A 25,791-nucleotide genomic window follows, 5' to 3' on the forward strand; every position below is an offset into this window, starting at 1 on the left:
CTATTTATTTCACACTGATAGGTCAGATCATGTTGAGATTGAGAGAAATGATAAGATAAAGAGAGATTCGGTATGTAAGCATGAGACTCGGTATTAGAGAGAATCGGTACAATTACATTCCACAGCTTCTAGAACTCGGTTACAATGCAATGGCTATCTAATTAGGACTACTTAGGTTCCTTATATAGCCCTCTTCTAAGGAACCTTCAATTAAGCTTATTTCATATTAACACTATACAACTTCTGGGTCCTAACGATCTCCCCCTTAGTGCTAAATGTGAACTTTACAACATAATCCTATTTTGTAATCTTGAGAGGTCCAAACGTTAGTTTCCATCGTGTGCCATCTGGTTTTGAAACTTCTACTTGATTTTCTGAAATTTGCTTAGAAGGTTTCCAGATGAAATGTCCCGTTCTTATTGATTAAAAACGTTCCATATTAATTGATTTCGTTGCGAGGTTTTGACCTCTATATGAGACGTTTTTCAAAGACTGCATTCATTTTTAAACAAACCATAACCTTTATTTCATCAATAAAGGTTTAAAAAGCTTTACGTAGATTATCAAATAATGATAATCTAAAATATCCTGTTTACACACGACCATTACATAATGGTTTACAATACAAATATGTTACAACAAAATAAGTTTCTTGAATGCAGTTTTTACACAATATCATACAAGCATGGACTCCAAATCTTGTCCTTATTTAAGTATGCGACAGCGGAAGCTCTTAATAATCACCTGAGAATAAACATGCTTAAAACGTCAACAAAAATGTTGGTGAGTTATAGGTTTAACCTATATATATCAAATCGTAACAATAGACCACAAGATTTCATATTTCAATACACATCCCATACATAGAGATAAAAATCATTCATATGGTGAACACCTGGTAACCGACAACAACAAGATGCATATATAAGAATATCCCCATCATTCCGGGACACCCTTCGGATATGATATAAATTTCGAAGTACTAAAGCATCCGGTACTTTGGATGGGGTTTGTTAGGCCCAATAGATCTATCTTTAGGATTCGCGTCAATTAGGGTGTCTGTTCCCTAATTCTTAGATTACCAGACTTAATAAAAAGGGGCATATTCGATTTCGATAATTCAACCATAGAATGTAGTTTCACGTACTTGTGTCTATTTTGTAAATCATTTATAAAACCTGCATGTATTCTCATCCCAAAAATATTAGATTTTAAAAGTGGGACTATAACTCACTTTCACAGATTTTTACTTCGTCGGGAAGTAAGACTTGGCCACTGGTTGATTCACGAACCTATAACAATATATACATATATATCAAAGTATGTTCAAAATATATTTACAACACTTTTAATATATTTTGATGTTTTAAGTTTATTAAGTCAGCTGTCCTCGTTAGTAACCTACAACTAGTTGTCCACAGTTAGATGTACAGAAATAAATCGATAAATATTATCTTGAATCAATCCACGACCCAGTGTATACGTATCTCAGTATTGATCACAACTCAAACTATATATATTTTGGAATCAACCTCAACCCTGTATAGCTAACTCAAACATTCACATATAGAGTGTCTATGGTTGTTCCGAAATATATATAGATGTGTCGACATGATAGGTCGAAACATTGTATACGTGTCTATGGTATCTCAAGATTACATAATATATAATACAAGTTGATTAAGTTATGGTTGGAATAGATTTGTTACCAATTTTCACGTAGCTAAAATGAGAAAAATTATCCAATCTTGTTTTACCCATAACTTCTTCATTTTAAATCCGTTTTGAGTGAATCAAATTGCTATGGTTTCATATTGAACTCTATTTTATGAATCTAAACAAAAAAAATATAGGTTTCTAGTCGGAAAAATAAGTTACAAGTCGTTTTTGTAAAGGTAGTCATTTCAGTCGAAAGAATGACGTCTAGATGACCATTTTAGAAAACATACTCCCACTTTGAGTTTAACCATAATTTTTGGATATAGTTTCATGTTCATAATAAAAATCATTTTCTCAGAATAACAACTTTTAAATCAAAGTTTATCATAGTTTTTAATTAACTAACCCAAAACAGCCCGCGGTGTTACTACGACGGCGTAAATCCGGTTTTACGGTGTTTTTCGTGTTTCCAGGTTTTAAATCATTAAGTTAGCATATCATATAGATATAGAACATGTGTTTAGTTGATTTTAAAAGTCAAGTTAGAAGGATTAACTTTTGTTTGCGAACAAGTTTAGAATTAACTAAACTATGTTCTAGTGATTACAAGTTTAAACCTTCGAATAAGATAGCTTTATATGTATGAATCGAATGATGTTATGAACATCATTACTACCTTAAGTTCCTTGGATGAACCTACTGGAAAAGAGAAAAATGGATCTAGCTTCAATGGATCCTTGGATGGCTCAAAGTTCTTGAAGCAAAATCATGACACGAAAACAAGTTCAAGTAAGATCATCACTTGAAATAAGATTGTTATAGTTATAGAAATTGAACCAAAGTTTGAATATGATTATTACCTTGTATTAGAATGATAACCTACTGTAAGAAACAAAGATTTCTTGAGGTTGGATGATCACCTTACAAGATTGGAAGTGAGCTAGCAAACTTGAAAGTATTCTTGATTTTATGAAACTAGAACTTTTGGAATTTATGAAGAACACTTAGAACTTGAAGATAGAACTTGAGAGAGTTCAATTAGATGAAGAAAATTGAAGAATGAAAGTGTTTGTAGGTGTTTTTGGTCATTGGTGTATGGATTAGATATAAAGGATATGTAATTTTGTTTTCATGTAAATAAGTCATGAATGATTACTCATATTTTTGTAATCTTATGAGATATTTCATGCTAGTTGCCAAATGATGGTTCCCACATGTGTTAGGTGACTCACATGGGCTGCTAAGAGCTGATCATTGGAGTGTATATACCAATAGTACATACATCTAAAAGCTGTGTATTGTACGAGTACGAATACGGGTGCATACGAGTAGAATTGTTGATGAAACTGAACGAGAATGTAATTGTAAGCATTTTTGTTAAGTAGAAGTATTTTGATAAGTGTATTGAAGTCTTTCAAAAGTGTATAAATACATATTAAAACACTACATGTATATACATTTTAACTGAGTCGTTAAGTCATCGTTAGTCGTTACATGTAAGTGTTGTTTTGAAACCTTTAGGTTAACGATCTTGTTAAATGTTGTTAACCCAATGTTTATAATATCAAAAGAGATTTTAAATTATTATATTATCATGATATTATGATGTACGAATATCTCTTAATATGATATATATACATTAAATGTCGTTACAACGATAAACGTTACATATATGTCTCGTTTCAAAATCATTAAGTTAGTAGTCTTGTTTTTACATATGTAGTTCATTGTTAATATAATTAATGATATGTTTACTTATCATAATATCATGTTAACTATATATATAACCATATATATGTCATCATATAATTTTTTTACAAGTTTTAACGTTCGTGAATCACCGGTCAACTTGGGTGGTCAATTGTCTATATGAAACCTATTTCAATTAATCAAGTCTTAACAAGTTTGATTGCTTAACATGTTGGAAACATTTAATCATGTAAACATCAATCTCAATTAATATATATAAACATGGAAAAGTTCGGGTCACTACAGTACCTACCCGTTAAATAAATTTCGTCCCGAAATTTTAAGCTGTTGAAGGTGTTGACGAATCTTCTGGAAATAGATGCGGGTATTTCTTCTTCATCTGATCTTCACGCTCCCAGGTGAACTCGGGTCCTCTACGAGCATTCCATCGAACCTTAACAATTGGTATCTTGTTTTGCTTAAGTCCTTTAACCTCACGATCCATTATTTCGACGGGTTCTTCGATGAATTGGAGTTTTTCGTTGATTTGGATTTCATCTAACGGAATAGTGAGATCTTCTTTAGCAAAACATTTCTTTAAATTCGAGACGTGGAAAGTGTTATGTACAGCCGCGAGTTGTTGAGGTAACTCAAGTCGGTAAGCTACTGGTCCGACACGATCAATAATCTTGAATGGTCCAATATACCTTGGATTTAATTTCCCTCGTTTACCAAATCGAACAACGCCTTTCCAAGGTGAAACTTTAAGCATGACCATCTCTCCAATTTCAAATTCTATATCTTTTCTTTTAATGTCAGCGTAGCTCTTTTGTCGACTTTGGGCGGTTTTCAACCGTTGTTGAATTTGGATGATCTTCTCGGTAGTTTCTTGTATAATCTCCGGACCCGTAATCTGTCTATCCCCCACCTCACTCCAACAAATCGGAGACCTGCACTTTCTACCATAAAGTGCTTCAAACGGCGCCATCTCAATGCTTGAATGGTAGCTGTTGTTGTAGGAAAATTCTGCTAACGGTAGATGTCGATCCCAACTGTTTCCGAAATCAATAACACATGCTCGTAGCATGTCTTCAAGCGTTTGTATCGTCCTTTTGCTCTGCCCATCAGTTTGTGGATGATAGGCAGTACTCATGTCTAGACGAGTTCCTAATGCTTGCTGTAATGTCTGCCAGAATCTTGAAATAAATCTGCCATCCCTATCAGAGATAATAGAGATTGGTATTCCATGTCTGGAGACGACTTCCTTCAAATACAGTCGTGCTAACTTCTCCATCTTGTCATCTTCTCTTATTGGTAGGAAGTGTGCTGATTTGGTGAGACGATCAACTATTACCCAAATAGTATCAAAACCACTTGCAGTCCTTGGCAATTTAGTGATGAAATCCATGGTAATGTTTTCCCATTTCCATTTCGGGATTTCGGGTTGTTGAAGTAGACCTGATGGTTTCTGATGCTCAGCTTTGACCTTAGAACACGTCAAACATTCTCCTACGTATTTAGCAACATCGGCTTTCATACCCGGCCACCAAAAATGTTTCTTGAGATCCTTGTACATCTTCCCCGTTCCAGGATGTATTGAGTATCTGGTTTTATGAGCTTCTCTAAGTACCATTTCTCTCATATCTCCAAATTTTGGTACCCAAATCCTTTCAGCCCTATACCGGGTTCCGTCTTCCCGAATATTAAGATGCTTCTCCGATCCTTTGGGTATTTCATCCTTTAAATTTCCCTCTTTTAAAACTCCTTGTTGCGCCTCCTTTATTTGAGTAGTAATGTTATTATGAATCATTATATTCATAGATTTTACTCGAATGGGTTCTCTATCCTTCCTGCTCAAGGCATCAGCTACCACATTTGCCTTCCCCGGGTGGTAACGAATCTCAAAATCGTAATCATTCAATAATTCAATCCACCTACGCTGCCTCATATTCAGTTGTTTCTGATTAAATATGTGTTGAAGACTTTTGTGGTCGGTATATATAATACTTTTGACCCCATATAAGTAGTGCCTCCAAGTCTTTAATGCAAAAACAACCGCGCCTAATTCCAAATCATGCGTCGTATAATTTTGTTCGTGAATCTTCAATTGTCTAGACGCATAAGCGATCACCTTCGTTCGTTGCATTAATACACAACCGAGACCTTGCTTTGATGCGTCACAATAAATCACAAAATCATCATTCCCTTCAGGCAATGACAATATAGGTGCCGTAGTTAGCTTTTTCTTCAATAACTGAAACGCTTTCTCTTGTTCATCATTCCATTCAAATTTCTTCCCTTTATGCGTTAATGCAGTCAAGGGTTTTGCTATTCTGGAAAAGTCTTGGATGAACCTTCTGTAGTAACCAGCTAGTCCTAAAAACTGGCGTATGTGTTTCGGAGTTTTCGGGGTTTCCCACTTTTCAACAGTTTCTATCTTTGCCGGATCCACCTTAATACCTTCTTTGTTCACTATGTGACCGAGGAATTGAACTTCTTCCAACCAAAATGCACACTTTGAAAACTTAGCGTACAATTCTTCCTTCCTCAATACTTCTAACACCTTTCTCAAATGTTCACCGTGTTCTTGGTCATTCTTTGAGTAAATAAGTATGTCATCAATGAAAACAATGACAAACTTGTCAAGGTATGGTCCACACACTCGGTTCATAAGGTCCATGAACACAGCTGGTGCATTAGTTAAACCAAACAGCATGACCATAAACTCGTAATGACCGTAACGTGTTCTGAAAGCAGTCTTTGGAATATCATCTTCTTTCACCCGCATTTGATGATACCCGGAACGTAAGTCAATCTTTGAATAAACAGACGAGCCTTGTAGTTGATCAAATAAGTCGTCGATTCTCGGTAGTGGGTAGCGGTTCTTGATGGTAAGTTTGTTCAACTCTCGGTAGTCGATACACAACCTGAATGTACCATCTTTCTTCTTGACAAACAAAACAGGAGCTCCCCACGGTGATGTGCTTGGTCGAATGAAACCACGCTCTAAAAGTTCTTGTAATTGGCTTTGCAGTTCTTTCATCTCGCTGGGTGCGAGTCTGTAAGGAGCACGAGCTATTGGTGCAGCTCCTGGTACAAGATCTATTTGAAATTCAACGGATCGATGTGGGGGTAATCCCGGTAATTCTTTCGGAAATACATCGGGAAATTCTTTTGCAATGGGAACATCATTGATGCTCTTTTCTTCAGTTTGTACTTTCTCGACGTGTGCTAGAACAGCATAGCAACCTTTTCTTATTAGTTTTTGTGCCTTCAAATTACTAATAAGATGTAGCTTCGTGTTGCCCTTTTCTCCGTACACCATTAAGGGTTTTCCTTTTTCTCGTATAATGCGAATTGCATTTTTGTAACAAACGATCTCCGCTTTCACTTCTTTCAACCAGTCCATACCGATTATCACATCAAAACTCCCTAACTCTACTGGTATCAAATCAATCTTAAATGTTTCGCTAACCAGTTTAATTTCTCGATTCCGACATATATTATCTGCTGAAATTAATTTACCATTTGCTAATTCGAGTAAAAATTTACTATCCAAAGGCGTCAATGGACAACTTAATTTAGCACAAAAATCTCTACTCATATAGCTTCTATCCGCACCCGAATCAAATAAAACGTAAGCAGATTTATTGTCAATAAGAAACGTACCCGTAACAAGCTCCGGGTCTTCCTGTGCCTCTACCGCATTAATATTGAAAACTCTTCCACGGCCTTGTCCATTCGTGTTCTCCTGGTTCGGGCAATTTCTAATAATGTGGCCTGGTTTTCCACATTTATAACAAACTACATTGGCATAACTTGCTCCGACACTACTTGCTCCGCCATTACTCGTTCTGACACCATTTGTTCCTTTCGTTCTATTAACCCCTGGTCCGTAGACCTCACACTTCGCCGCGCTATGACCATTTCTTTTACACTTGTTGCAAAATTTGGTGCAGAACCCCGAGTGATTCTTTTCACACCTTTGGCATAGTTGCTTCTGATTGTTGTTGTTGTTGCGGTTATTATTGTTGTTGGGATGATTGTTGTAGTTGCTGTTGTTGTTGTTGTTGTTGTTGTTGTTGTTGTTGCTGTTGGGCCGTTTGTTGTAGTTGCGATTGATGTTGCGATTGTTGGGATAATTGTTGCGATTATTGTTGTAATTGCTGTTGTTGTTGTATTGGTGATTCTTATCACCGTTTTCCTCCCACTTTCTTTTGACTTGCTTCACATTGGCCTCTTCAGCAGTCTGTTCTTTAATTCTTTCTTCAACCTGGTTCACTAGTTTGTGAGCCATTCTACATGCCTGTTGTATGGAGGCGGGCTCGTGTGAACTTATATCTTCTTGGATTCTTTCCGGTAATCCTTTCACAAACGCGTCGATCTTCTCTTCCTCATCTTCGAATGCTCCCGGACACAATAGGCACAATTCTGTGAATCGTCTTTCGTACGTGGTAATATCAAATCCTTGGGTTCGTAACCCTCTAAGTTCTGTCTTGAGCTTATTGACCTCGGTTCTGGGACGGTACTTCTCGTTCATCAAGTGCTTGAATGCTGACCACGGTAGTGCGTACGCATCATCTTGTCCCACTTGCTCTAGATAGGTATTCCACCATGTTAACGCAGAACCTGTGAAGGTATGCGTAGCGTACTTCACTTTGTCCTCTTCAGTACACTTACTTATGGCAAACACCGATTCAACCTTCTCGGTCCACCGTTTCAATCCGATCGGTCCTTCGGTTCCATCAAATTCCAAAGGTTTGCAGGCAGTGAATTCTTTGTAGGTGCATCCTACACGATTTCCTGTACTGCTAGATCCAAGGTTATTGTTGGTATGTAGCGCAGCCTGTACTGCGGCTATGTTTGAAGCTAGAAAAGTACGGAATTCCTCTTCATTCATATTCACGGTGTGTCGAGTAGTCGGTGCCATTTCCTTCAAAATAGTTAAATGGAACAAGTTAATCATACAGAATATTAAGAGTAGTTAATAGTATTTTGTAGCATAATATGAACTCATTTATAAAAGCTTTTTCTTCATATTAGCGTTTTATAAGTTTAAATTCGGGTAGTACCTACCCGTTAAGTTCATACTTAGTAGCTAATATACAATTCAACTACTACAATTCTATATGAAAAACTGATTGTAATAATATTTCGCGTTCAAACTTTTATACAATATTTTACAAACTTACAATACCGCTTATTTTACATAAAGCATGAAATATAGCACACAATAACTTTGATACAAGATAGTTGTGAAGACAATTCTAGCTAGTACACAAGTCGTTCGGCAAAGGCAATAAAGACACGTAATTCATACGTCCAGAAACAAGTCATGCATTCTGGTTTTACTAGGACTACTTCCCATCCTTGGTCTTGTGCAACATAACCGTTATGGCCGTTGATAAGACAGCGTGTTGTAACGTCATCAAAGGGACGAGGGTTACGTAATGTCCAACAGTCCCGTAATAATCTAAAAACCTCATTTCTTACCCCAATTACCGACTCCGTCACTTGTGGAAACGTTTTGTTTAATAGTTGTAGCCCGATGTTCTTGTTCTCACTTTGGTGAGAAGCGAACATTACTAATCCGTAAGCATAACATGCTTCTTTATGTTGCATGTTAGCCGCTTTTTCTAAATCACGAAGTCCAATATTCGGATATATTGAGTCAAAATAATTTCTTAACCCGTTGCGTAAAATAGCATTTGGGTTCCCCGCAATATATGCGTCAAAGTAAACACATCGTAACTTATGGGTTTCCCAATGTGATATCCCCCATCTTTCAAACGAAAGTCTCTTATAAACCAAGACATTCTTGGAACGTTCTTCGAATGTCTTACAAACTGATCTCGCCTTAAATAGTTGTGCCGAAGAATTCTGGCCGACTCTAGACAAGATTTCATCAATCATGTCTCCGGGTAGGTCTCTTAAAATATTGGGTTGTCTATCCATTTTGTGTTTTTAAACTGTAAAATAGACAAGAGTTAGATTCATAAAAAAAAAATACTTATTAATACAAGCAATTTTTACATATATCATAAAGCATAAGAACACTATATTCCATATATTACACCACACGAATACAACTATCTTATTCCGACTCGCTCGTTTCTTCTTCTTCGGTTTTGGTTCGTTTTGCCAAGTTTCTAGGGATATATGATGTTCCCCTAATACGAGCCGTCGTTGTCCACATTGGTTTAGAAAAACCTGGTGGTTTAGAGGTTCCCGGGTCATTGTTACAACTTAAGGACTTCGGGGGTTGACGATACATATAAAGTTCATCGGGGTTGGAATTAGATTTCTCTATTTTTATGCCCTTTCCCTTATTATTTTCTTTTGCCTTTTTAAATTCAGTTGGGGTAATTTCTATAACATCATCGGAATTCTCGTCGAAATCCGATTCATCGGAGAATTGGTAATCCTCCCAATATTTTGCTTCCTTGGCGGAAACACCATTGACCATAATTAACTTTGGTCGGTTGGTTGAGGATTTTCTTTTACTTAACCGTTTTATTATTTCCCCCACCGGTTCTATTTCTTCATCCGGTTCCGATTCTTCTTCCGGTTCCGATTCTTCTTCCGGTTCCGACTCTTCTTCCGGTTCCTCTTCGGGAACTTGTGAATCAGTCCACAAATCATTCCAATTTACATTTGACTCTTCATTATTATTAGGTGAGTCAATGGGACTTGTTCTAGAGGTAGACATCTATCACATAATATCAAACACGTTAAGAGATTAATATATCACATAATATTCATATGTTAAAAATATATAGTTTCCAACAAAAATGTTAAGCAATCATTTTTAAAGAAAACACGGTCGAAGTCCAGACTCACTAATGCATCCTAACAAACTCGATAAGACACACTAATGCAAATTTTCTGGTTCTCTAAGACCAACGCTCGGATACCAACTGAAATGTCCCGTTCTTATTGATTAAAAACGTTCCATATTAATTGATTTCGTTGCGAGGTTTTGACCTCTATATGAGACGTTTTTCAAAGACTGCATTCATTTTTAAACAAACCATAACCTTTATTTCATCAATAAAGGTTTAAAAAGCTTTACGTAGATTATCAAATAATGATAATCTAAAATATCCTGTTTACACACGACCATTACATAATGGTTTACAATACAAATATGTTACAACAAAATAAGTTTCTTGAATGCAGTTTTTACACAATATCATACAAGCATGGACTCCAAATCTTGTCCTTATTTAAGTATGCGACAGCGGAAGCTCTTAATAATCACCTGAGAATAAACATGCTTAAAACGTCAACAAAAATGTTGGTGAGTTATAGGTTTAACCTATATATATCAAATCGTAACAATAGACCACAAGATTTCATATTTCAATACACATCCCATACATAGAGATAAAAATCATTCATATGGTGAACACCTGGTAACCGACAACAACAAGATGCATATATAAGAATATCCCCATCATTCCGGGACACCCTTCGGATATGATATAAATTTCGAAGTACTAAAGCATCCGGTACTTTGGATGGGGTTTGTTAGGCCCAATAGATCTATCTTTAGGATTCGCGTCAATTAGGGTGTCTGTTCCCTAATTCTTAGATTACCAGACTTAATAAAAAGGGGCATATTCGATTTCGATAATTCAACCATAGAATGTAGTTTCACGTACTTGTGTCTATTTTGTAAATCATTTATAAAACCTGCATGTATTCTCATCCCAAAAATATTAGATTTTAAAAGTGGGACTATAACTCACTTTCACAGATTTTTACTTCGTCGGGAAGTAAGACTTGGCCACTGGTTGATTCACGAACCTATAACAATATATACATATATATCAAAGTATGTTCAAAATATATTTACAACACTTTTAATATATTTTGATGTTTTAAGTTTATTAAGTCAGCTGTCCTCGTTAGTAACCTACAACTAGTTGTCCACAGTTAGATGTACAGAAATAAATCGATAAATATTATCTTGAATCAATCCACGACCCAGTGTATACGTATCTCAGTATTGATCACAACTCAAACTATATATATTTTGGAATCAACCTCAACCCTGTATAGCTAACTCCAACATTCACATATAGAGTGTCTATGGTTGTTCCGAAATATATATAGATGTGTCGACATGATAGGTCGAAACATTGTATACGTGTCTATGGTATCTCAAGATTACATAATATATAATACAAGTTGATTAAGTTATGGTTGGAATAGATTTGTTACCAATTTTCACGTAGCTAAAATGAGAAAAATTATCCAATCTTGTTTTACCCATAACTTCTTCATTTTAAATCCGTTTTGAGTGAATCAAATTGCTATGGTTTCATATTGAACTCTATTTTATGAATCTAAACAAAAAAAATATAGGTTTCTAGTCGGAAAAATAAGTTACAAGTCATTTTTGTAAAGGTAGTCATTTCAGTCGAAAGAACGACGTCTAGATGACCATTTTAGAAAACATACTCCCACTTTGAGTTTAACCATAATTTTTGGATATAGTTTCATGTTCATAATAAAAATCATTTTCTCAGAATAACAACTTTTAAATCAAAGTTTATCATAGTTTTTAATTAACTAACCCAAAACAGCCCGCGGTGTTACTACGACGGCGTAAATCCGGTTTTACGGTGTTTTTCGTGTTTCCAGGTTTTAAATCATTAAGTTAGCATATCATATAGATATAGAACATGTGTTTAGTTGATTTTAAAAGTCAAGTTAGAAGGATTAACTTTTGTTTGCGAACAAGTTTAGAATTAACTAAACTATGTTCTAGTGATTACAAGTTTAAACCTTCGAATAAGATAGCTTTATATGTATGAATCGAATGATGTTATGAACATCATTACTACCTTAAGTTCCTTGGATGAACCTACTGGAAAAGAGAAAAATGGATCTAGCTTCAATGGATCCTTGGATGGCTCAAAGTTCTTGAAGCAAAATCATGACACGAAAACAAGTTCAAGTAAGATCATCACTTGAAATAAGATTGTTATAGTTATAGAAATTGAACCAAAGTTTGAATATGATTATTACCTTGTATTAGAATGATAACCTACTGTAAGAAACAAAGATTTCTTGAGGTTGGATGATCACCTTACAAGATTGGAAGTGAGCTAGCAAACTTGAAAGTATTCTTGATTTTATGAAACTAGAACTTTTGGAATTTATGAAGAACACTTAGAACTTGAAGATAGAACTTGAGAGAGTTCAATTAGATGAAGAAAATTGAAGAATGAAAGTGTTTGTAGGTGTTTTTGGTCATTGGTGTATGGATTAGATATAAAGGATATGTAATTTTGTTTTCATGTAAATAAGTCATGAATGATTACTCATATTTTTGTAATCTTATGAGATATTTCATGCTAGTTGCCAAATGATGGTTCCCACATGTGTTAGGTGACTCACATGGGCTGCTAAGAGCTGATCATTGGAGTGTATATACCAATAGTACATACATCTAAAAGCTGTGTATTGTACGAGTACGAATACGGGTGCATACGAGTAGAATTGTTGATGAAACTGAACGAGAATGTAATTGTAAGCATTTTTGTTAAGTAGAAGTATTTTGATAAGTGTATTGAAGTCTTTCAAAAGTATATAAATACATATTAAAACACTACATGTATATACATTTTAACTGAGTCGTTAAGTCATCGTTAGTCGTTACATGTAAGTGTTGTTTTGAAACCTTTAGGTTAACGATCTTGTTAAATGTTGTTAACCCAATGTTTATAATATCAAAAGAGATTTTAAATTATTATATTATCATGATATTATGATGTACGAATATCTCTTAATATGATATATATACATTAAATGTCGTTACAACGATAAACGTTACATATATGTCTCGTTTCAAAATCATTAAGTTAGTAGTCTTGTTTTTACATATGTAGTTCATTGTTAATATAATTAATGATATGTTTACTTATCATAATATCATGTTAACTATATATATAACCATATATATGTCATCATATAATTTTTTTACAAGTTTTAACGTTCGTGAATCACCGGTCAACTTGGGTGGTCAATTGTCTATATGAAACCTATTTCAATTAATCAAGTCTTAACAAGTTTGATTGCTTAACATGTTGGAAACATTTAATCATGTAAACATCAATCTCAATTAATATATATAAACATGGAAAAGTTCGGGTCACTACACCAGACACCCCACGCTTTTCTTGGATCTCCCTCATATAATGGATATTCATCCATTTCCTTGAAATATCTTCTCTTTCTCTGTCCACGAAGTATCTCAAACTGTCGTGTACGAACCCTGAGTTTCAGACGATCTCTTATATGCTTTATGAATTCTCCAAGACCCATTATCATGTCAATGTCATGGAACTTGCTTTGATGAATCTTAAGATACTTCAGTGCAGCCTTAAGTGTTCCATCTGAATATTTGTTTAGCTCTTCAGTACGAATGAACACCTTTTCTTTTTGAGAATTTACAAAAACAAACCCTTCAGGTTCGAATTGCATTTGAAACATCCTCATATCCTTCAGTCCATCTGTAAATTGATTCGAACACGTATTTCGAATCTTTTTCCTTTTTGCTTCGAGACCTATTTGAAAGTCTTCACGTCTCATCAGTTCTATTGTCTCCATCATGTATCTTTTCACAGCTTCCAGAGCTTGAGCCTTAGCAAAAGGTCGTATGGTGATGATACTGAGGTAGTTGTAGATGTGAATGATGTCAAGCATATCTAGATTATGAAAATCGGTTTCAGTGAACTTGTACTCTTTCTCATCTTCTCTGATAACGTGGAACTGACTGATGACGTCTTTCTTTTCGCTTCTCTCTACTTCGACTCGAGTAATATTCAACACTTCTGAAATATGATATTTTCTTTGAAGCCACAAATCATCTTCATTTTTGTTGATATGTTTCCTCCACATAAACTCATACCAATTCCTTTCACTTGCTGGAACCAATCGTGAACCTATATAAGTAAACCTTTTACTCCTTGGTAATTCATTGCTGTAGAAGATCTTGTAAGCATTTTCTTCGATGAATGTGTTTCGTAACGTTATAAAATCATGTTCTACTCCCAACAATAATCTTTACTCCTGATTCTTAAAGAATATTCCATGATTGTATTTGAATCTGGAATTCACTGTTTCACTTGATGTAGATGTGCCAGAAGTTGATCTTTCATTAGCATTTGTTGGATTTGAACTCGATGAGGGTGTTGAATTTGATGAATGACCAGTAGGATTTGCTGCATCATTATTTGGAATATCATCATCTTCAATATGATCAAAGATCTCATCTTCATTTGGATTAAGATAAAGATTGTCTTCATCGTCATCAGAAGAATCCATTTCATCATCACTTTCTATTATTGGTTCAGGATTCTCTTCATCTACAATCTCTACATCTTCCAGAATTGAAGATACTGATAATAACTTGCTTAGAATGACAAATCCATCATCATCCGTCTCTTCAAGATAGAAATCACTCAAGTTCAAATTCTCATATACCAGTCCACTATCAGCCTCATTATGAACAATTGGAATTATAACTTGCTCAGGCTCCTTATCACCAATTTCATCATGTGTAGTAACCATTTCTGATTCCATCTGAACTTGTTGAGCTTGTGAAGCTAATGAAGACCTTACACCACCACCCTTAGTTGAAATATTTACCGTTAGATATTCTCCATCTACTCCTATCTCCACCTTATGGCTATTCTGAGGATCAGAATCGTCATGTTCATCATCACGGTGAGGACTCAACGGAGAAGAGCAAGAATTAAGTGGATATCGAACACGAGAACGAAATAATGCTTGAAGTGAAGTGCGTCGAAGAACATCTAGATTGACTCTAGAAAACATACGACTAAAATATTCTTGCTCCAAAGCATCATAGAAATGTGGTAAACGAGAAGGTGATGGTGGAAAAGTAACAATAGGAACACCAGCAGCAGCAACTGTTGAAGGCGATGTTGGTGGAAGTGTTTGAGTTGCCGTGAGGGTAGGTAAGGATGATTGTGCGGTATTATTCTTATATGTAGGGCTATACATACTACTAGTCAGATTCGTGATATCCCCTTCTGATGGAGGTTGGGTAACAACCGGAGTTGTCACCGGCAAAGTTTCTTTCGAAGCATCCGCCTCCATGACTTTGGTCTCATGGGACTCTGACAAAGTAGCAGGACTACCCGTCGGTTTAGTTCTCGCAGAGATATTGTTATCCCCGACTCCTGAAATCATTGATATACCATGAGGTGGCACATCTCTTTCAGTTAAAGACTCTTCCTCCAGACCCTGAGATTCAGAATCCAGAAGAGAAGTGGTTTGAACCAATGGATCACTTTCATGAACCAAGGGAACAGTCTGCTGGAAGTCTGATAAATATCCCGAAGGATTGTCATGTTGACTCGTTTCCATGGGATGCGGCAGATCTTCCTCATCAAGATAAGCCGGACCTCGAGACCCTGTTGTACGTTGAGGTACAGGAGGATTTCCACCCGATACGTAGGATGCCTTTTCAAGATTTTTTGGCTCCCCTTCGGCCGTTCTGGACTTCAATGATTGAGTTTCTTCAATCGATTGAGTCAACGCAGACTTTACTGCAGAGGAAGACTTTACTTCCTTAGATGCCGAAGCATCTTGCTTTGTAGGATTTATTATTAAGTCCTGTTTAGATTGGATGGGCTTAGTGGTCTTTTTACCATCCGTGCGTTTAGATCTCTTGCCTACCGAAGTTTGCACTTCATTTAGCGTAGGGCTTACTGTTATTCTTGGATGTGATACGGAGATAGGTGAGGGTGACCTAATTGGCTCTTAGTCTTGGTCCGTATCACCAATGGTTGGAGTAACTGTTTGGCGGACGATAGGTGTCGAAGTCCTAGATCTAGTTACTCGTTGGGTTGGCGGAGTCTGAATCATCTCATCAGGCATGTATGGAGTTCTCTTAGGAGAATGTTCAGGAGATGATTCAGATGTTGTTGCTGAAGTGTCACTGCTTACTTCGGGTGTTGTGGAAAGGGTTGGTTCAATCCTAGTTGGACTAGGTTCCCTGATCCTCACGGGTTGCGCTTGGTGTGCTACCCTAGATCGTTTGAGGTTCACCCTAAGTGGAGGATTAGCTGGCCCGGGTGGTTGAACTACAGGTTCCTCTACAACCTCTAGGGCTGGAACCACGGCAGGTTCAACTTCTTCTTGTTGTCCCGGGTTCGAAAGAGGTATTCCTACAGCCTGAAAATAAGAAAGCATACGAGCGTCTTAGTGTTCAGCTAGCCTCACTAGCCAATTTGGAATTGGCGCAGTGAATTGATTATCAGACATCATAGGGGTGTTCATCTTCAGCTCTCCAAACCTTTTCATCTGTAATCCATGTGTACCTGGTACAAATATATTTGCATTTCTGCAAGCATTTATAGCATCATGGATAAAGATACAGAAAAACCTTTCGCAAGGGATGTATGAACCCCTTGGCTTATCAACTTGAGCTTGAACCAGATCCCATAAAAGCTCAGCATAGTCAGGAGCCTCTACTCTTATGAAAGAGTAGAATACTTTCAGCATTGGCACAGTCAAGCTATCAGATCCACTCCTTGTCATCAGCAAGCATCTGTTGATGATTGAGAAGATCACATACCACCTTGAGTGCAGATATTTCTTCTGAAACTTAGCTGGTGGAACATTGGTAGCTCCAACATAACCAAGATCAAAGACAGAAGTCATCATTTGCTGAGTAGCAGGAAAAGTAGGAGCATTCTGTAAAAGAGGAAGTCTGAAGATCCTCCTGAAATCAGCTTTAGTGAAACTCCTCCTCCCTTGAACTCCTCTTAGTTGAAATTCAAAACGAGCTTGTGTTCCCTCTGGATTTTCAGTAGTAGGTTGTGTAGCTTCCACAAACCTAATTGTTCTGTTAAGTAACTCAAGATCTGTTACAGCTACACTGGCAGTAGTATTGAGAGCAGGCTACAGTGTGTGCCTCTCTAGAATTGCTGTCCAGTAGTTGCAGGGTATGCTGGTTTCAGAGTTGATGAAGTGATTGTTCACCATTTAGCTGTATAAATAAGAAATAGAAGACCACAAGATATTTAACAAAAAGCATATATATCTATTCTTATTTGCCTTTGAAATCCTTTTTATATTTTTAAATTTTAAGATTTTTATGATTTTTCAAGAATATAAAAGTCTTTTATTCTCAAATATGAACTAATAATTGACAACCATGACATTCATATGATATTCATCTTAGTACAAAATCATCATGCAAAGTCAATTATATAACACAAGGACTCAGAACAACACTTAGTCAATTTTTAAACACATTTCAAGCAGATTCGGTAGTTATGAAAACTTTAGATTCTGTAACCAAATAAGCTTGAGTTTTCATATCAGAAAGATATAGAATAAACATGTTAAGTGTTTGAAGATAAAAATCGAAAATTTAAAAGGTACCAAATTTCAGACTCGGTATCAAGAAAGAAAACCAGATTCGGTATCTTCAACAATTAACAGAAAGTCACTCAAACATGCATATTCTATCATATATCAAGTAATATCACAACCATGATCAATTAACCATTCAATTACAAGTATATTAACATGTTAATTGTATGAACAAACTCGGTATCAGGATAGGAACACATTCGGTAGATACAGAATTCATCAAATAAGCAATTAAACATGTAATCAGACTCGGTCAAATAATAGATCAGTCAATTTAACTCAGATTAGACAAGATTTCATGTTGATTTTCCAAATCAATTGAGTTGAATCAAAGATTAATTGAAATCGACTCAGACTCGGTATAATCAACAAGATTTCAAAAATTAAAGGTCATAATCCAGTTATTTTGATCTTTTGTAGTTGATAAAAACTTAATTATCTCAGATCTACAATTATATATCTTAAACATTGATTAAAATGAACAATTACCAAGAATTTGAAGAAACAGAATGACGAACTCGGTAGAATTAGGCAGATTCGGTATAATCAACAGACTCGGTAGGTGATTAATAACAGTAAGAGAGTAATGTTTGACTTTGACTCTCCTTTTATAGATACCGAAAGTAAAATACCGAATGGGCTTTACAGAATGGGCCTAAAATACCGAATACAGTCCAATTTTTCAAAACTTTAACAATTTAACTCCAAATTTTGACAAATTGATTTTTCCTCTTGAAATCCATTTCAATCTTTTCATGAAAAACAATTCTGAGACAATTTCTGAAAACTTTAAACTTACCGACTCTGTACTGTTGGTTGTCAGATTCGGTAAAATGCTAAAAATAGCATTTATTCAGTAAAATTTAAATATTTTTGGATTTTATCTTTTCCAATTTTTATGAATTTTTCAAAATAAGATTTGTACTTAAAAGAACTTTGAATTTTATACAAAATACAAATCTTCAGTGATACCAATTGTTGACACGGGTTGCATACTGAGATGTATACAAGCCATAGTGAATTATTTCAGATAAAAACAAAGAAATTTTGAATTCACTTTTGAAAAACAATATTTTTGAATTATTTTCTCATTTTCCCCCGTTTTCTCCCCCTCAAAATGTGATATACAAGAAAGTAAATCAGCATTTTGATTATATTCCCAAGAAAATGAATTAACTCCCCCTTAAAATAGGATATCAATGAGTTATCCCCCCCCTTGCGTAACCATTGAACAAATATATCTAGGAAGTTATCATTAATCTAAAGGCAGTCCCTTAAAGAAAAATTATCTAAAGCACTGAAACTTAGTGGCTCCCCCTAGAAAGTATCTACTCCCCCTAAACACAAGATCCCAAAAAAAATGTTCCAACAGATCTAAGGAATATCAAGCACTATACTCTACCATGCCAATCTCTTTGATCAAGAAATTTAGCCTAAGTTCATTTAAAGGTTTAGTGAACATGTCAGCTAATTTCACTTTAGTAGGCACAAAGTATAACTCTATATCCCCTTTCTCTACATGGTCCTTAATGAAATGATAATGAATATCTATGTGTTTAGTTTTAGAATGCTGAACCGGGTTGCTTGTTATTGCAATAGCACTTTGTGAATCACAATAGATCGGGGTCTTAGAAATCTTAAAGCCATAGTCCAAGAGTTGAGTTTGCATCCACAAAACTTGTGAACAACAGTGAGCAGTAGCAATGTACTCAGACTCATAGTCTATTCCCCAACATCTGAATTGATCCAGATGTGCTCTCTCTATCAACATAGCAACCACCATGATCCGCATCAGTATAAGCAGTGAGATTGAAATCGGATCCATGAGGATACCAGATCCCAAGGTTAGGTGTACCTTTAAAGTATTGAAAAATCCGAACAACCACTTTGGAGTGAGATTTCTTAGGGTTGGACTGAAAGCGGGCACAGACAGTTACGGCAAGTGTAATGTCTTGTCGACTCACAGTCAGATACATTAAAGAACCAACCATGCTTCGATAAAACATAATATCAAAGGGTTCCCCATTAGTATCAGCATCCAGTAAAGTCCTCATTGGGGTTGTCATTGGTTTTAAAGCAGTCATTTTGAAACGTTTTAGCATATCATTAATATACTTTGTTTGACTGATAAAAATCCCATTTGGTAATTATTTTACTTGTAACCCCAAGAAGAAAGTTAACTGGTCAAGCATGCTCATTTCGAATTTGCTGGCCATAAGGTCACCAAATTCTTTGCATAAGGCCGGGGACGTGGAACCAAAAATAATATCATCAACGTAAATTTGAACCAAGACAATGTGACCGTAGTTTTTATGGATGAATAACGTTGTATCAATCGTTCCACGAGAGAAGCCATTGTCCAACAAATACTTTGTTAAGGTCTCGTACCATGCACGCGGTGCTTGCTTCAGACCGTATAAAGCTTTCTCCAAGTAGTAAACGTGGTTTGGATGAATGGGATTGACAAAGCCTTCTGGTTGATCAACATAGACTTCCTCTTGAAGATAACCATTCAGAAAAGCAGTTTTGACATCCATTTGAAACACCGTGAACTTCATATGAGAAGCAAATGCAAGGAAAAGACGAATTGCCTCAATCCTAGCAACCGGAGTAAACGTTTCGTCATAATCAATGCCCTCTTATTGTCGATATCCTTTGGCCACAAGACGTGCCTTATTTCGAACCATAATTCCATCAGAATCCTTCTTGTTCTTGAAAATCCACTTAACCCCTATTGGTCGTTGACCCGTTGGTCTTGGAACTAATCGCCATACTTTCAATCGTTCAAATTGATTGATCTCGTCTTACATTGCAACTACCCAGTATGGATCTAGTAAAGCTTGAGCAACCGTTGTTGGTTCAATCTTACTAAGAAAGGCTGTGAATTGACACATATTCTGAGTAACCCTTCGAGTTGAAACTGGAGCAGATGCGTCACCAATAATAAGATCTATTGGATGACTTTTAGTCCATCGGGTGTGTAGAAGAGATTGTACATCAATTGTATCCATCGAAACATCAATCGTTGTTGACGTTGAGCCTTGATCTGCTTGATCTGATGTAACAGTATCTAATGGATTCAATAGAGTATCTGGAGACACAGCTGGAGTTGTATCAAATGATGAATCTTGATCTTGTTCAAGATTATCAATAACAGGAGGTTGGAGGGAGGGTGAAGAAGTAACAGGTGAATCAGTTGGTGTTGAATCTTCATCAAAAAGACTTTGAAGAGTCTCCACAGTAGTTGACTGTGATGGTGTAACCGGTACGGCTTGAACATTTGAATCCCGTTGAGGAGTATAAAGACTATCAAACAAGATATCCAGTTCCTCTGATGTAACCGTAGGAACACCCTTCTTTGAGAAAATTGAGTTTTGCGCAGAAGAAGTAGTAGCCAGGTTAGGATCGGGTTTTGAACTGAGTTGTTCAAAAGCCATTCCCGAAAATTCATCGAACTTGACGTTAATGCTCTCTTTAATCATCTTTGTTCGCTTATGATAAACACGATAAGAAACTTTGTTCGAGGAATAACCAAGAAATATGGCCTGATCGCCATGAGGATCAAACTTTCTGGGGCTGTCAAAGTCGTTAAGCACATAGCATATACAACCAAAAACACGGAAATATTTGACATTCGGGCGTTTACCATATAATAACTCATATGGAGTTTTATCAAAACGTTTGTTTACAATACGACGATTTTGGGTATAGCATGCAGTTGAAATGGCCTCCCCCCACATTTTTGGAGGTTTCGCACAACGTACGATTACGTCGTTCGACTACTCCATTTTGTTGGGGGGTCCGAGCAGCAGAGAACTGATGTTCAATGCCTTGGTCTTTCAAATAACTATCAAGCGGGTCATTCTTAAATTCCGTCCCATTATCAGTTCTGATGCTCTTAACATGTTTGTTAAAAGAGCGTTGAATCTTTTTAATGAATTCAATGATAATGGCGGGGGTTTTTGGCTTAGTTCGCAAAAGAAAAATCCATGTAAACCGGGTATAGTCATCAACAATGACAAGCACATGTTTCTTGAAATGTCCCGTTCTTATTGATTAAAAACGTTCCATATTAATTGATTTCGTTGCGAGGTTTTGACCTCTATATGAGACGTTTTTCAAAGACTGCATTCATTTTAAAACAAACCATAACCTTTATTTCATCAATAAAGGTTTAAAAAGCTTTACGTAGATTATTAAATAATGATAATCTAAAATATCCTGTTTACACACGACCATTACATAATGGTTTACAATACAAATATGTTACAACAAAATAAGTTTCTTGAATGCAGTTTTTACACAATATCATACAAGCATGGACTCCAAATCTCGTCCTTATTTAAGTATGCGACAGCGGAAGCTCTTAATAATCACCTGAGAATAAACATGCTTAAAACGTCAACAAAAATGTTGGTGAGTTATAGGTTTAACCTATATATATCAAATCGTAACAATAGACCACAAGATTTCATATTTCAATACACATCCCATACATAGAGATAAAAATCATTCATATGGTGAACACCTGGTAACCGACATTAACAAGATGCATATATATAATAATATCCCCATCATTCCGGGACACCCTTCGGATATGATATAAATTTCGAAGTACTAAAGCATCCGGTACTTTGGATGGGGTTTGTTAGGCCCAATAGATCTATCTTTAGGATTCGCGTCAATTAGGGTGTCTGTTCCCTAATTCTTAGATTACCAGACTTAATAAAAAGGGGCATATTCGATTTCGATAATTCAACCATAGAATGTAGTTTCACGTACTTGTGTCTATTTTGTAAATCATTTATAAAACCTGCATGTATTCTCATCCCAAAAATATTAGATTTTAAAAGTGGGACTATAACTCACTTTCACAGATTTTTACTTCGTCGGGAAGTAAGACTTGGCCACTGGTTGATTCACGAACCTATAACAATATATACATATATATCAAAGTATGTTCAAAATATATTTACAACACTTTTAATATATTTTGATGTTTTAAGTTTATTAAGTCAGCTGTCCTCGTTAGTAACCTACAACTAGTTGTCCACAGTTAGATATACAGAAATAAATCGATAAATATTATCTTGAATCAATCCACGACCCAGTGTATACGTATCTCAGTATTGATCACAACTCAAACTATACATATTTTGGAATCAACCTCAACCCTGTATAGCTAACTCCAACATTCACATATAGAGTGTCTATGGTTGTTCCGAAATATATATAGATGTGTCGACATGATAGGTCGAAACATTGTATACGTGTCTATGGTATCTTAAGATTACATAATATACAATACAAGTTGATTAAGTTATGGTTGGAATATATTTGTTACCAATTTTCACGTAGCTAAAATGAGAAAAATTATCTAATCTTGTTTTACCCATAACTTCTTCATTTTAAATCCGTTTTGAGTGAATCAAATTGCTATGGTTTCATATTGAACTCTATTTTATGAATATAAACAGAAAAAGTATAGGTTTATAGTCGGAAAAATAAGTTACAAGTCGTTTTTGTAAAGGTAGTCATTTCAGTCGAAAGAACGACGTCTAGATGACCATTTTAGAAAACATACTTCCACTTTGAGTTTAACCATAATTTTTGGATATAGTTTCATGTTCATAATAAAAATCATTTTCTCAGAATAACAACTTTTAAATCAAAGTTTATCATAGTTTTTAATTAACTAACCCAAAACAGCCCGCGGTGTTACTACGACGGCGTAAATCCGGTTTTACGGTGTTTTTCGTGTTTCCAGGTTTTAAATCATTAAGTTAGCATATCATATAGATATAGAACATGTGTTTAGTTAATTTTAAAAGTCAAGTTAGAAGGATTAACTTTTGTTTGCGAATAAGTTTAGAATTAACTAAACTAAGTTCTAGTGATTACGAGTTTAAACCTTCGAATAAGATGGTTATATATATATGAATCGAATGATGTTATGAACATCATTACTACCTCAAGTTTAGTAGGTAAACCTACTAGAAGTGACAAGAAATGATCTAGCTTCAAAGGATCTTGGATGGCTTGAATGTTCTTGAAGTAAGATCATGACACAAAAACAAGTTCAAGTAAGATTTTTACTCGAATTAAGATAGTTTATAGTTATAGAAATTGAATCAAAGTTTGAATATGAATATTACCTTGAATAAGAAAGATAACCTACTATATATAACAAATGTTTCTTGATCTTAGATGATTACTTGGAATGGATTAGAAAGCTTGGAAGTAAATTAGTAAACTTGAAGGGATTTTTGAAGTGTTCTTGAAGTGTTCTTCCTATGATGATTATAGCTTGATTCTTGAAGTGATTTTTGATGAAGATGATGATTAACTACTGGAAAAATACGTTCATAATAGTGTGTGTGTGTTGAGAGAGAATTAGAAAGAGAATTGGTAGTGAAATGGAGTGAATGATGAGTGGTAATTGGTGAGTGGTGATTGGGGTTAAAAGGAGTTCTAGTTAGTTGACTAGCTCATGGTAGAAGTTAAAATTGATTAGAAATACATGACATAATCAAGAGTGGAATCCCATGCTAGTTCCTATTGGTATATACCCATAGTAAGTACGTTTTGAAGCTGTGTATAATACGGGTAAGAATACGACTAGAATTCTTGATGAAAGAAAAGAATGGGAAAGTAACTGTAACCATTTTCGTTAAGTATGAGTGTTTTGATATATGTCTTGAAGTCTTCCAAAAGTATTTTAATACATCTAAATACACTACATGTATATACATTTTAACTGAGTCGTTAAGTCATCGTTAGTCGTTACATGTAAGTGTTGTTTTGAAACCTTTAAGTTAACGATCTCAATTAATGTTGTTAACCCATTGTTTATTATATCTAATGAGATGTTAAATTATTATATTATCATGATATTATGATATATTAATATATCTTAATATGATATATATACATTTAAATGTCGTTACAACGATAATCGTTACATATATGTCTCGTTTCGAAATCCTTAAGTTAGTAGTCTTGTTTATATGTATATAACTCATTGTTAATATACTTATGGAGATACTTACTTATCATAATCTCATGTTAACCATATGTATATCCATATATATATCGTCATGTCGTTTTTACAAGTTTAAACGTTCGTGAATCGCCGGTCAACTTGGGTGGTCAATTGTCTATATGAAACATATTTCAATTAATCAAGTCTTAACAAGTTTGATTGCTTAACATGTTGGAAACATTTAATCATGTAAATATCAATCTCAATTAATATATATAAACATGGAAAAGTTCGGGTCACTATAGTACCTACCCGTTAAATAAATTTCGTCCCGAAATTTTAAGCTGTTGAAGGTGTTGACGAATCTTCTGGAAATAGATGCGGGTATTTCTTCTTCATCTGATCTTCACACTCCCAGGTGAACTCGGGTCCTCTACGATCATTCCATCGAACCTTAACAATTGGTATCTTGTTTTGCTTAAGTCTTTTAACCTCACGATCCATTATTTCGACGGGTTCTTCGATGAATTGGAGTTTTTCGTTGATTTGGATTTCATCTAACAGAATAGTGTGATCTTCTTTAGCAAAACATTTCTTCAAATTCGAGACGTGGAAAGTGTTATGTACAGCCGTGAGTTGTTGAGGTAACTCAAGTCAGTAAGCTACTGGTCCGACACGATCAATAATCTTGAATGGTCCAATATACCTTGGATTTAATTTCCCTCGTTTACCAAATCGAACAACGCCTTTCCAAGGTGCAACTTTAAGCATGACCATCTCTCCAATTTCAAATTCTATATCTTTTCTTTTAATGTCAGCGTAGCTCTTTTGTCGACTTTGGGCGGTTTTCAACCGTTGTTGAATTTGGATGATTTTCTCGGTAGTTTCTTGTATAATCTACGGACCCGTAATCTGTCTATCCCCCACTTCACTCCAACAAATCGGAAACCTGCACTTTCTACTATAAAGTGCTTCAAACGGCGCCATCTCAATGCTTGAATGGTAGCTGTTGTTGTAGGAAAATTCTGCTAATGGTAGAT

This window comes from Rutidosis leptorrhynchoides, chromosome 5 (genome assembly GCF_046630445.1).
Source record: "Rutidosis leptorrhynchoides isolate AG116_Rl617_1_P2 chromosome 5, CSIRO_AGI_Rlap_v1, whole genome shotgun sequence".
Taxonomy (NCBI): Eukaryota; Viridiplantae; Streptophyta; class Magnoliopsida; order Asterales; family Asteraceae; genus Rutidosis; species Rutidosis leptorrhynchoides.